General features: G+C 40.1%; 1 non-coding gene across 1 annotated transcript; it reads right to left on the bottom strand.

Moving 5' to 3' along the window:
* Nucleotides 1-620: 620 nt before the first annotated feature.
* On the bottom strand, nt 621-726 carry LOC112760782 (small nucleolar RNA R71). The gene has a single exon (XR_003181205.1). It is a non-coding gene; the product is annotated as a small nucleolar RNA R71 (small nucleolar RNA).
* Nucleotides 727-13,592: the final 12,866 nt, after the last annotated feature.

Here is a 13,592-nt window from a genome sequence, read left to right as displayed (position 1 = left end):
TTTTACACAGGTTATCTCACTGGGAATTCTCTACACTCTGACGTAGAGAATCCCATCTTTTCTTGTCTTCTGTTTGTTTATGAGCAGGAACAGGAACAAAGAACCTCTTTTAGACTTTGATCCTAAACATGAAAGGACTTTGAGGCAGCGTTTGCAACAAGCAAGACTTTACATGGCTCCAGAGTCTACTATGGATCATAATCATGCTGCTAATGCTAATGTGGCAAATCCAGTTGAGAATGAACAACCCAGTTGAGTGCTAGGCTCTTATACTACTCCCAATGCAGACCTTTATGGAAAATGCATTGTGGTGCCTCCTATAGCTGCAAACAACTTTGAACTGAAGCCACAGCTAGTTACTCTTGTGCAACAGAATTGTCAATATCATGGACTCCCTCAGGAAGACCCAAATCAATTTATTTCTGATTTTCTGCAGATTTATGATATGGTGAAGACTAATAGATTGAATCCTGAAGTATACAAACTCATGCTCTTCCCATTTGCTGTGAGGGATATAGCAAAGCTGTGGTTAGATTCTCAACCCAAGGAGAGTCTGGATACTTAGGATAAGGTTGTCACTGGATTTCTGACTAAACTTTTCCCACCTTAAAAGCTGACTAAGCTAAGGGTGGAGGTTCAAACTTTCAGACAGAAAGATGGTGAGACCCTTTATGAAGTTTGGGAGAGATTCAAGTTACTGACTAGGCAATGCCCTCCGGACATGTTCCCTAGATGGACTCAATTGGATATCTTTTATGAGGGCTTATGTGAAATGTCCAAGATGCGCTTAGATAATTCTGCAGGTGGCTCTTTGCACATGAAGAAGACATCAGAGGAGACTACTAAGCTTATTAAGTTGGTTGCTAACAACCAATATTTATTCCTCCAACAGGAATCCTGTAAACTCTGAGACCTCTCAGAAGATAGGCATTTTGGAAGTGGAAGCTGTTGATGCTCTTCTTGCTTAGAAAAAACTTTTGTCTCAGCAAATAAGTCTAATTACCCAACAATTGAGTGGAATGCAAGTTTCAGCTGTCAACACCCAGAATGCACCTCAAGAGGTCCCTTATGACATGGCAAGTAATTTTATGCAAAATTAGAATTATGATTATGCTCAATCTTCTTCTGAACAGATCAATTACATGGGGAGTGGTCCTAGAAACCCCAATAATGATCTATATTCTAAGACCTACAATCAGGGGTGGAGAAATCACCCAAAATTTGGGTGGAGAGACCAACTTCAGAGATCTCAGAATTTTAACAATAATTCTCAGGGCGGTTTTTAGCAGAAAAATCATAATAACTGCCAATTTCAGTCTCATCAACAACAACCACCTCAGCAGGAAAATTCTCAACCCCAGCAGAACTCTAACTAGGAGCCAATGATGAATAGTTTTATGCAGGAAACAAGAGCTTCTATTAGAAACTTGGAGGTGAAGATGGGCCAATTGAGCAAGCAAATACCTGAGAGGTCTTCAAGTACATTTCCTGGTGATACAGTGGTGAACCTAAGAGAAGATTGCAAGGCTATTAAATTAAGAAGTGGTAAAGTAGCTGGTTCTGAGACCAAGGTCAATGAAGAGCTAGTTAAAAAAGAAGCTCCTGAGGAGAAGAAGGAAGAAGTAGACTATGCCCCTCCAAAGCGTGCAGACAACCCATTCTCAGACTCTCTTGACACATATCCTACATTGCCAAAGGCTCTTGAGTACAAGCCAAAAATGGCATATCCTCAAAGGCTTCAGAAGGCTTCCAAGGACAAGCAATTTTCTAGATTTTTATAAGTCTTCAAGAAGCTGCAGATCAACATTCCTTTTGCAGAGGCTCTTGAGCAAATGCCTCTTTATGCTAAATTTATGAAAGAATTGTTGACTAACAAGAGGAATTGGAAGGAATAAGAAACAGTGGTGTTAACCAAAGAATGCAGTGCTATTATTCAACATAATCTTCCTGAGAAAATGCAGGATCCAGGGAGCTTTGTAATTTCTTGCACCATTGGAGAGGTCACCATTCAGAGAGCTTTATGTGGTCTTGGAGCTAGCATCAATCTCATGCCACTTTCAGTGATGAAAAAGCTTCAAATTGAGGAGGTAAAACCCACTCGTATTTCACTTCAACTTGCTGATCTTTCTATTAAATTTCATGTGGGTGTTGTTGAGGATTTACTTATAAAAGTAGGACCGTTTATTTTTCCTGCTGATTTTGTTATATTAGATATGGAAGAGGATGCAAAATCCTCTATTATTATTGGAAGACCCTTTTTAGTTATAGATAGAGCTTTGATTGATGTGCAATAGGGTGAATTAACCCTGAGGGTCAATGAAGAATAGGTGGTCCTTAATGTATTTGAAGCTCTCAAACACCCTAATGATTCTGAAGGGTGTATAAGAATTGATGTTGTTGAACCACTTGTTCAAGAGGTACTAGAAGCTGTGGTACTTGATGATGTTCTGGATCCTATTTCTGAGTATGAATTAGTTGAAGTTGATGATTCACCACCCCCAAAAGAGCTGATGAACACGCCTATAGTTGAGAAGGAAATTCCCAAGCTTGAGCTAAAACCTTTGCCTCATTCTCTGAAATATGTGTTCTTGGGTGAAAATGATTCATATTCTGTGATTATTAGTTCTTCCCTGAAGCATGGAGAGGAAGAGGCACTTATTTCAGTGCTTAAGAGCCATAAAACAGCTCTTGGGTGGACCATTGGTGATTTATAGGGGATTAGTCCAACCAAGTATATGAACAAGATCCTTCTTGAAGATGATGCTAAACTAGTTGTGCAACCACAAAGGACACCCAATCCAACTATGAAAGAGGTGGTCCAAAAAGAGATAATGAAATTATGGGAAGCCGACATTATTTATCCTATTTCTGATAGCCCTTGGGTGAGTCCTGTGCAGGTAGTTCCCAAGAAAGGAGGGATGACAATGATCAAGAATGAAAAGAATGAGCTTATTCCTACAAGAACCGTCACAGGATGGAGAATGTGCATAGACTACAGGAGGCTCAACACTGCTACAAGGAAGGATCACTTCCCTTTGCCTTTCATTGATCAGATGCTTGAGAGGTTAGCTGGTCATGCTTTTTATTGTTTTCTAGATGGATATTCTGGATATAATCAAATTGCAGTGGATCCTCAAGATCAAGAGAAGACAATATTCATATGCCCTTTCGGAGTATTTGCTTACAGGAGAATGCCATTTGGACTTTGTAATACTCCAGCAACTTTTCAGAGGTATATGCTTTCAATTTTTTTTGACATGGTTGAAAAGTTTATTGAGGTATTTATGGATGATTTTTCTGTCTTTGGTAATTCATTTGAATCCTGCCTTAAGCATTTATCTCTGGTCTTGAAACGGTGTCAAGAATCAAACCTTGTTTTAAATTGGAAAAAATGTCATTTTATGGTTACAGAAGATATTGTTCTTGGACACCAGATTTCAAGCAAGGGGATTGAGGTTGATAGAGCAAATGTGGAGGTAATTAAAAAATTACCACCACCATCTAATGTTAAGGTAGTCAGGAGATTCTTGGGTCATGCAGGATTTTATAGAAGATTTATAAAGAATTTTTCAAAAATTGCTAAACCATTGGGCAACCTATTAGTTGTTGATGTTCCTTTTATGTTTGATGCTAAATGTCTACATGCTTTTGAAACTTTGAAAGAAAACCTTACCTCTGCTCCTATTATAGCTCCCCCTAACTGGGATTTACCATTTGAATTGATGTGTGATGCTAGTGATTTTGCTATAGGAGCTGTTTTAGGACAGAGGCATGGCAAGCTTATACATGTCATTTACTATGCTAGCCGTGTGTTAAATGATGCCCAAAGGAATTACACAACTACAGAAAAAGAATTATTAGCTATTGTGTATGCTGTTGATAAGTTTAGGTCCTATTTAATTAGTTCTAAGGTTATTGTTTATACTGATCATGCTGCTTTGAAGTACCTTCTAACCAAACAAGATTCTAAACCAAGATTAATCAGATGGATTTTACTCCTTCAGGAGTTTGATATTGAGATAAAAGACAGGAAAGGGTCAGAAAATCAAGTAGCTGACCAGCTTTCCAGAATTGAGCTTGAAGAAGGAGTACAACCACCTACAGCTGTAACTGAGACATTTTTTGATGAGAAACTGTTCCTCATTCAGTAGGCTCCATGGTTTGCAGACATTGCAAATTACAAGTCCATGAATTTTATTCCAAAGGAGTACAGTAGACAACAGGTGAAGAAGCTACTGACTGATGCAAAGTACTACTTTTGGGAGGAACCGTACCTTTTTAGAAGATGCTCAGATGGGATAATCCGGAGGTGTGTTTCAGATGAGGAAACACAGCAGATTCTTTGGCACTGTCATGGTTCTGATTATGGAGGCCACTTTGGTTGTGAATGGATAGCTACAAAGGCCCTTTAGAGTGGTTTTTACAAGCCGAGTCTCCTCAAAGATTCAAGAGAATTTGTGAAGCACTGTGACAGGTGTGAAAGAGCTAAGAATCTCCCTTCCAACCATGAGATGCTACATCAGGGGATTCTTAAAGTTGAGTGGTTTGATGTGTGGGGTATTGATTTCATGGGACCTTTTCCACCCTCATATTCCAACAACTATATTCTAGTGGCAGTTGATTATGTGTCTAAGTAGGTGGAAGCTGTGGCTCTACCCACCAATGATGCCAAAGTGGTGATGAGCTTTCTTCAGAGATATATTTTTAACTGGTTTGGTGTCCCAAGGACACTCATTAGTGATGGTAGAAGTCACTTCTGTAACAGACAACTAGACTCACTTCTGCAGAGATATGGAGTCCGTCATAAAGTGGCTACCCCTTATCACCCTTAGACAAGTGGATAGGTTGAGGTTTCCAACAGGGAACTCAAGAGGATTCTAGAGAAGACCGTCAGTGTCTCAAGGAAGGACTGGTCTAGGAATCTTGATGATGCTCTTTGGGCATACCGGACAGCTTACAACACTCCTATTGGCATGTCCCCATATCAGTTGGTCTATGGCAAAGCCTGTCACTTGCTAGTGGAGTTGGAACATAAAGCTTACTAGGCAATCAAGTATCTGAACCTTGATGCTCAGGCTGTAGGAATTAAGAGAATGCTTCAGTTGAATGAGCTTGATGAATTCAGATACTCAGCTTATGAGAATGCCAAGCTCTATAAGCAGAGAACTAAGCTATGGCATGACAAGAAGATCGCCATCAGAGTCTTTGAGCCAAGTCAGAGAGTGCTTCTGTATAATTCAAGGCTCAAACTCTTTTCCGGAAAGCTAAAATCCCAGTGGTTAGGACCGTTTGTGGTTACTAGAGTTTCACCATATGGTCATATGGAGATTCAGGAAGAGAATTCTGACAAAAAATTCACAGTTAATGGTCAGAGGTTGAAGCACTATCTTGGAGGCGAGATTGATTGCCAAAAGTCCACTCATCTGCTGAGCTAGCAGAATTGACCGTCAAGCTAGTAACGTTAAAGAAGCGCTTGTCGGGAGGCAACCCGATAATTTCATATCCTTAGTTTATTTTCCGTTGCATTGATTTTATTATTTATTTGATTTATATCGAGTGTTTACTGTTTTTCCTTTGTTTTAAGTGTGTTTTGATCATGCAGAAATCTTAGAACAGGAACTGGACACTTAGAAAAATTTTTGCCCACCCTGGAAAAGGTTGACTCGGTTAGGTTGGCGCCAAACTTGGGATTTCAAAGTTCGGCGCCGAGTGATTGATGCTTAGGCATCTTAGGCTAGTTTTACAAGCCTTTTTCAATAGTTTTTACTTAGTTTTTGCAATAAGTAATTACTTGGATGAGAGTTGTATGTATGTCTTGATTCAATCAAACATTGTTAATTTTTGTGTATTTTCATGAGATTTATGCAAGAATAATCTAATACTATGAATGATGCAAAATCTTGTGATTATGGCAAGGCTTTGATGTATTTGTTTGGTTGATGATAGTTGAAAAGAAGCAGAAAAAGCAACGTTGGTGGCCAAAGTTGGCTCACCAACGTTGCCTCAAACATTGATGAAGGAAGAGGACAATGCAACGTTGGTGGCCAAAGTTGGCTCACCAAAGTTGCTGGCAACGTTTTGTAAAGAAAGGATGCAACGTTGGAGGGAACATTGGTGAACCAACATTACCCCCAACGTCTTCGATAAGAATCTCAAATTAAAGTTGGAAAAATTTAACGCGACGCGCACGCATGACCGTGGAAATTGACACTACGCGTGAGTGACGCGCACACGTGACCAAGCGAATGTTGGTGTGCAAACGTTGCCTCAAACGTTGCTCACCAACGTCTGCGATGAAATCCTTGGAAATTTTTGATTTGACGCATACGCGTGGATGACGCGTATGCGTGGATGACTCGTATGCGTGAACATGAAAAAAATCAAGTCACGCGCATGTATGGACGACGCGCACGCGTGAAATGACAAAAAATAGCTTTCACGCGTACGGGTGGGCAACGCGCACACGTAACCAAGCGAACATTGCTCACCAACGTCGCTCACCAACGTTTGTGGCAACGCCCAAAGTGGCTAATGTACACAACGTTTGTGAGAACGTTTGTGAACCAACATTCCTCAGCAACGCCAAGGCCAAATTCATTCCAAAGGGCACCCATGCTAACGTTAATGAGTCAACATCCTTGTCAACGTCATCAAGAGTCATTCCTAACTGCTTCAATCAAGGCCAAAAGCCCACATCCAAGTACATGAAGACCCAATTGAAGATGAGAAGAAGAGTATAAATAGAAGAATTTTTGAAGATGAAAGAAGGAAGGCTCTGAAGGCTGGAGGATGAGAGACTCCAGAGCTCACTTGGAGGATTAGAGACTCCAGAGAGCTTAGCTTAGAATTTTAGTTCTTTTGATACACTTTTTCTTGTTTGCAATTTTACAATTCAATTTGTATTGAGCTTCATTTATTTTCATGCAATATCAATTCCCTGCACTTCTTCTCTGTTGCGATTTTACATTTGAGTTCATATTCAGTTCGATTTACTTTCATGCAATTTAAATTTCTTGCAAGTGTTCTTAGAGTGATGATCAATTAAACCCCACGTCATTAGGGAAGGTGCTCTATTGTAATTCACATTATTGAGTGAACTTCTTCTTCTTCTCAATCTGCTTGGGTAGCTATAGGATATCTTCTATTTTGATTGAGATTCATTCACTCCGGAAGGGAGTCTGAATCTGTTGAATGCTTGTGTGAGTCTCGGAAGGGGAATCATGAGCATTAGAATTGGAGCTCTATCCTTCACAACTCTCTTGATCAACACCATTCGGGAGGAATTGAGGTTTTGAGAGTTTGTGTGGCTTATGGATAAGAGAATGTGCTCTAACTCTTCTCATGACGATTAGATCAAGGAATTGGCAAGATTGATTGTGATTAGAGAGATTGGATTGCCATGGAATTGGTATCCAATCAATTTCAATCCGCTATAGATCTACTCATATGATTGAGAAAGGAGTTGAGACCCATTTGATTTATGATGGATTATGATATCTCCAATCCCTGATGAATCTTTCTCTTTGATTTTCTTCAATTTAAATCACTTTGAATTTACTTTAATTGCACTTGTTCACTGCTTTCTTAATTCCTAGCACCCAACTCCCATTTACAATTCCTGCAATTTAAGTTTCATGCCATTTAGATTCTGCACCTTTATTTTCTTGCAATTTAAGATTCAGCCCCTTTACATTTGATGCAATTTACACTCTGTTGTCATTTACATTATGCTCTTTACTTTTCTTGCTATTTAAGATTCTGTCAATTTACTTTCAGCACTTTAGAATTCTTGCAATTTATATTCTACACATTTAATTCCACAAAATCCTTTTCAAAATTAGCTTAACTAGACTTATCACCTCACTAACGTTGCTTGATCCATCAATCCTCGTGGGATTGACCTCACTCTCGTGAGTTTTACTACTTGATACGACCCGGTATACTTGCCGGTAGTTTATGCGGATGCAATTTTTCCGTATCAAGTTTTTGAGGCAGTTGCCGGGAATTGATTTAAGTGGGTGATAAGTCTAGATTAAGCATTTTTCTTTTGTTTTCTTTCAAGCATATTAACTATTTGACACATTGTGTCATCTAACTCTCTAACCATATTCTAGGACTAGAGATTCCATTTTTATTTTGGTTTGTTTGTGATTGTGCAAGTCATGGAGGATGAGGTGCATGAGGAAGGAATGAACGACAATGCCCAACCAGCTAGGAGGGTATTGGCCTCTTACACTATTCCCAATCCTAAACACTTTGGAAGTAGCATCCTGATAAACCCAAATTTTGTGGTTTATCTTGTGCTTAATTTGGGGGATTTTATCACCTTTTCTCACATTTATTCAATGAAATAGCATGGTTTTATAATTCTCCCTGACTTTGTGCTTAAGTGCAAAAACATACTTTTTAGGCCCTTAAATTGGTGATTTTGATTCACCTTAATTCCATTCGATGCCTTGATGTGTTTTTTGAGTGATATAAGGTTCATAAGGCAAGTATTGGATGGAAGAAATGGAGAAAAAGGCATGAATAGTGGAGAAACCATGAAGAAACAAGGATTTGGAGTACATGCATCGACGCGCACGCATGAAGATGAGGTCGCACGGTGATGCGTACGCGTACATGACGCGTACGCGTGGATTGAAAACTGCCAAGCGACGCGTACGCGTGACCCACACGTACGCGTTGGTGCTCGCACGTGACCCACTTAAAGTGAATTCGCTGGGGGCAATTTCTGAGCTCATCAGGCCCAAGTCCAACTTGTTTCTGAGGGTATTTCATGCAGAATTGAAGATTGAGCAAGGCGGGAGAACTTAGTTGTAGGATTAGCATCATGTAGGTTAGTTTCTAGAGAGAGAAGCTCCATCTTCTCTCTAGAATTAGGGTTTTTAGGTGCATTTCCATTTTGGATCTAGATTTTAATTCTTGTTTTCATCTTGTTTCTTCTACATTCCCATGCTCTAGTAGTGTAATTCTCTTGTTCTCTCTTGTCAATTTCCCTTTGAGCATCTTTTTATGTTTATGAGCATTTGTTGTTGGATTTGGATTTTATATTAATGCAATTGATGTTTGATGTTCTTTTATAATTGATTTGAGTGTTGATCTTACTTTTATTGTAATTGGGTAATTGTAGATTTTATCTTTCCTTGCAATTTATCATGCTTTCATTTTGTACCCACCAAGTATTTGACAAAATGCTTGGTTGGATGATAGAGTATATTTTTGAGCATTCTTGGCTTGGAAAGAGGAATTAGGCAACCTTGACTCATGAATTCCCAACTCATGTTGGTGATCTAGGGTTGTTGGCTAATTGTGTTCCCATTGACACTAATCTCTTGCTAATTCAAGTAGTGAGTTGATTAGGACTTTTGGGATTGAGATTAGTTAGGCTTGTTTGACTTTCTTCTGATGAGGAGATAACATTGTACTTTCTCCCGATGTTGAAGATGATGAAATAGGTTAAATTCTTGTTAATCATTGTGAGATGAACCGGAGTCTAAATACTTCGGTTAATTCTTATTTGGGGTTTGTACTCGTGACAACCAATATTTTTGATTGATTGAGGATTGTTTGTTGGTTTAGAGCTATACTTGCAACGAAGTTATTCTTTTCTATAAGAGAAATTCTAGACCATCACGACAAATCTTCAATCATTAAATGGCGCCGTTGCCGGGGAATTGCAATGGTGTTATGTTATTGACTATTGTATATATTGTGAATATATTTGCCTTTTGCTTCTTTGATTAGTTGTTGCTAGTTGTAGAATTTTGTTTTCTTTGTTTCTTGTTGACCTTTGCTTTTATTTTCCCTTTCACTATGAATTCTCATCCTTTTGCCTATGAGTGTGGTTCTAACTATGTTGTAGGAGACGAAAAATACAATGGCAACACGCATCAAGGATGGAACAATCAAAGGTGGGAGGAGCCTCAAGATTTTGATCAACCTCTATGGCAACAACCTCCACCAATGTACTGTGAGCAAGAACCACTCCAAGGTGTATACCAATCTAATGTGTGTGATGATCCTCATTGTGGTTGTTAACCACAATCATCATATGCATATGATCCCCTTCCTCAATATAGTCCTCCACCATACTCACAAGCCTCATACCATCCTTCACCTCTATATGATCCTAACCCATATCCACCATACCAACTGTTCTGAGGGTTACCTGAAACTGGAGGTCGATCTCGGATGAGATCTTCTGTACTGGTCGGAGATGACGTGTCCAGCTGGTGGGTGGCGGCTGGAGCTGTCGTGTCTGACTTGTTGGACTGGCTACACTGCTGGTCTTTGATCACCGGAGGGTGGGGGGTACCTGCAAGAGACTCCGATGCTTAAGTTAGCATGGGTATTAAACAGGTTTTTAGTAGAATCAGAGTATGAGTTATACCTGGGTGCTCCAGTGTATTTATAATGGTGTGGAGTGACCTTTTTAGATAAGATAAGTTAGTTATCTTATCTTATCTTATCTTATCTTTAAGTGAGGTCAGCTTATCTTCAAGGGAACCACCTTTATCTCTATAGGCTTGGACTACCTTTGGATTTGGGTCGTGTTCCTCTATTTGGGCCCTTTATTGGGCTTTCCTGTCGATTTGGCCGAGCTCTTTGAGAAGAGGTCGGCTAGTCGGACCTAAAGAGGTCGGCCGCTTTGTCGCCAATCATCCCGGGTTGGACATTACGACCCAGGGTATGAACAGTGCCCCTGCTCGAGCTCGGTCTTTCTTCTGAGAGGTCGAGTCTTTAACTTCGAACTTTTTCTAGTGAAGCTGAACTCGAGCACTTTGTCGATTTTGTAGAGTTCTTTTTTGAATGTGGAACATTTCTTCTTTTGCTTCTTCTGAAAGCGCGCGCTTTTATATTTAGCGTTTTGGCTTTGGGAATATGCGAGGCTTTAAGTGCCTTTATTAATTGGTTTTAATTGCCTGTTTCCCTTGGCTTTTATTTTTGAATTTCACAATCAAAAAACGGTTTCTCTTCTTCGTCTTTCTTTGTAACTTCTCCCTTCACTCTCTCACTTTCTGTTTTCGCCTTCATTTTGCCTTTTCTTGCGCTGCAGCATCGTTTGGTGATTCTCTGGGTGATTCCATCTTTCCATCTTCAATCTCCTTTGAAGCTTCTTTCTTTGTTCAGGTTGGTTTTTCTTCCTTTCTCTTTTCCTCGTCATTTTCTTGTCTGATTTTGAGAAAGTTTTGATTTTGCTTGGAGAAAGTTTGGATCTTTCTGCTTTTGCCGCGCCTGATTACTGTTGTAATGTGTGTTCTGGGAGTTTCTTTGTCTTTTGCATGAACCTTTTCACTTTTCCTGTTGTTTGATGCTTTTAGGGCTTTTGCATGTTATCACCGTTTCTGTTTTGATAATGGTTTTGTTTGATTCTAAAAAAAGGTTGCGCCTTTGACGATTTCCGCTTGGCATGTTTGATGTTTGTGATGCTTTTTGCTGATAGACTGTAAAAAGATAGTGGCTTTGATGACTTTTTGTGTTTTGTCTTTCTCCTATGAAAATGTTTGCTGTTTGAAATCTTCTTTTCTTGTTTGAGAGATGCCGGGACGTAAGCTGTAGATCTTTCCTGAAACCTTGCTTTGTTACTGCCTCCAAAGGATGCCCCAGGACTTTGGTTTGAGTCTTGGGGTTTTCTTTTTCTGTTTGTTCTTCTGTATCATATTAGTCGAGTTGTTTTGCCCCTCGTCTAAGATGTTTTTTAGTAATCCAATCTTCTTTTCTTATTGTAGGATTAGTTCGCCTCATGTCTTCTCGCAATAATATTGTAGAGATGTCTTCTAAAGTTCCCGAGGGATGTCCGATTGGCTGGACTCCCTTGTCTTAATGTGTGTCTCTGTTGTGGATGCTGAGTTTTGTGTAGAGCTGAGAAAACGTCATAGGGTTTGTGGTGGTGGTGCCCGGGAGAGAGATTATGAACTTGTGGCGCCCGACTCTAACGAGAGGGTTTGTTTTCCAACTTCTGTCGAGGGGGAGCGTCCCTTTTTCTACGCCTATGAATATTTCTTCAGCCAGTTGGACATTACTTTTCCTTTTACTGCTTTTGAGACCGACTTGTTGTGGTCGTGTAACATTGCCCCATCCCAGCTTCATCCGAATTCCTGGGGTTTTATCAAGATCTTTCAGCTGCTTTGCCATGAGTTAGGCGTAACACCTTCTCAAACTCTTTTCCTTTATCTTTTTTGTTTCTGCCAAGCCTGGTGCCTCTTCCAAAAAGAAAGATTCCTGGGTTTCTTTCAGGTCTGCCCAGGGTCATAAAGTTTTTGCCATGTACGATGAGTCTTTTAAGGACTTTAAGAATTATTTCTTTAGAGTCCATGCTGTTGAGGGGGCCCGCCCCTTTTTTCTTGATGAAAATGATGAGCCTGCCTTTCCTCTAGAATGGCAAAAGAATGTGAGAGTGTCTCGCTATTCATGGGAGATGCTTGATGAGGTTGAGCGGGCTTTTGTAATTGTTCTTGAAGATTTATGGGGGGAACCACCCCATCTTGATACAAAGGTTTTTGAACGACCCGTCCCTGGTTTGAACTGTTTTGGGTACTATCTGACTTGTTTCTGTGCTTGTTTCTTAATTTTTCTTCCTCTTTTTGTGATTGTAACCCATTATTGTGGTTGATTCTATTTTTTTAGAAATGTCAAAGTACAATGATTCCATGAAGGCCTACAAAAAGGCAAAGAAGGCTGCTGCTGCTCAAAATATCTCGGCCAAGGCGACGGGAGAGGGATCTTCACAAGTTCAGGTGAAGCCGCCCGTACTGAGCTCTCCTGGGCCGAGGAAGGTGATTCCCACTCCTCGGGTTTGCCTGGCCGACCTTCCACAGTCTTCCGCTGCTACTTCTGGTGCTCCTTCCAACAAGAAACAAAAAATAATTGAGCCTTTCAACCTTGATGCTCCTGATTTTGACGCGGTCGAGTTCGTAGATTAGTAGATCGGTCCTTACGGTGTCCTCCCTATGGATGATGTATCACTCCTTCGTCACTTGGATTTTATAACTCGGAGTAGTGTAAAAATGGCACATATGGGAGCTGCCCTGTACCGAACTGCTCAAAATCTTCCTCTCCATGCCACCAAAGCTTTTATGGAGGAGGCAAAACAGGAGTTCGATCGGATGAAGGGATTGAAGGAGGAGCTTGAGGTGAAGGTGGCCAAACTAGAGAAGGATCTGAAGAATGAGAAGGTGAGTTCCCTTGCTCTGGCGGCTTCTGTGCGGTTGGCCGATGATGAGCGGATAATTTATACACTTTTTGGCATTGTTTTTAGTATATTTTAGTTATTTTTTATTATGTTTTTATTAGTTTTTAAATAAAAATCACATTTCCTGACTTTACTATGAGCTTGTGTGTTTTTTTGTGATTTAAGGTATTTTCTGGCTAAAATTGAGGGATCTGAGCAAAAATCTAATTCAGAGGCTCAAAAAGGACTGCAGATGCTGTTGGATTCTGACCTCCCTGCACTCGAAGTAGATTTTCTGGAGCTACAGAAACCCAATTGGTGCGCTCTCAATTGCGTTGGAAAGTAGACATCCTGGGCTTTCCAGAAATATATAATAGTTCAAACTTTGCCCGAGATTTGATGGCACAAACCGGCGTTC

This window comes from Arachis hypogaea, chromosome 16 (genome assembly GCF_003086295.3).
Source record: "Arachis hypogaea cultivar Tifrunner chromosome 16, arahy.Tifrunner.gnm2.J5K5, whole genome shotgun sequence".
NCBI classification, from domain to species: Eukaryota; Viridiplantae; Streptophyta; class Magnoliopsida; order Fabales; family Fabaceae; genus Arachis; species Arachis hypogaea.
Note: the sequence above shows the minus strand (reverse complement) of the source record. Positions and strands in the feature narration are given on the sequence as shown.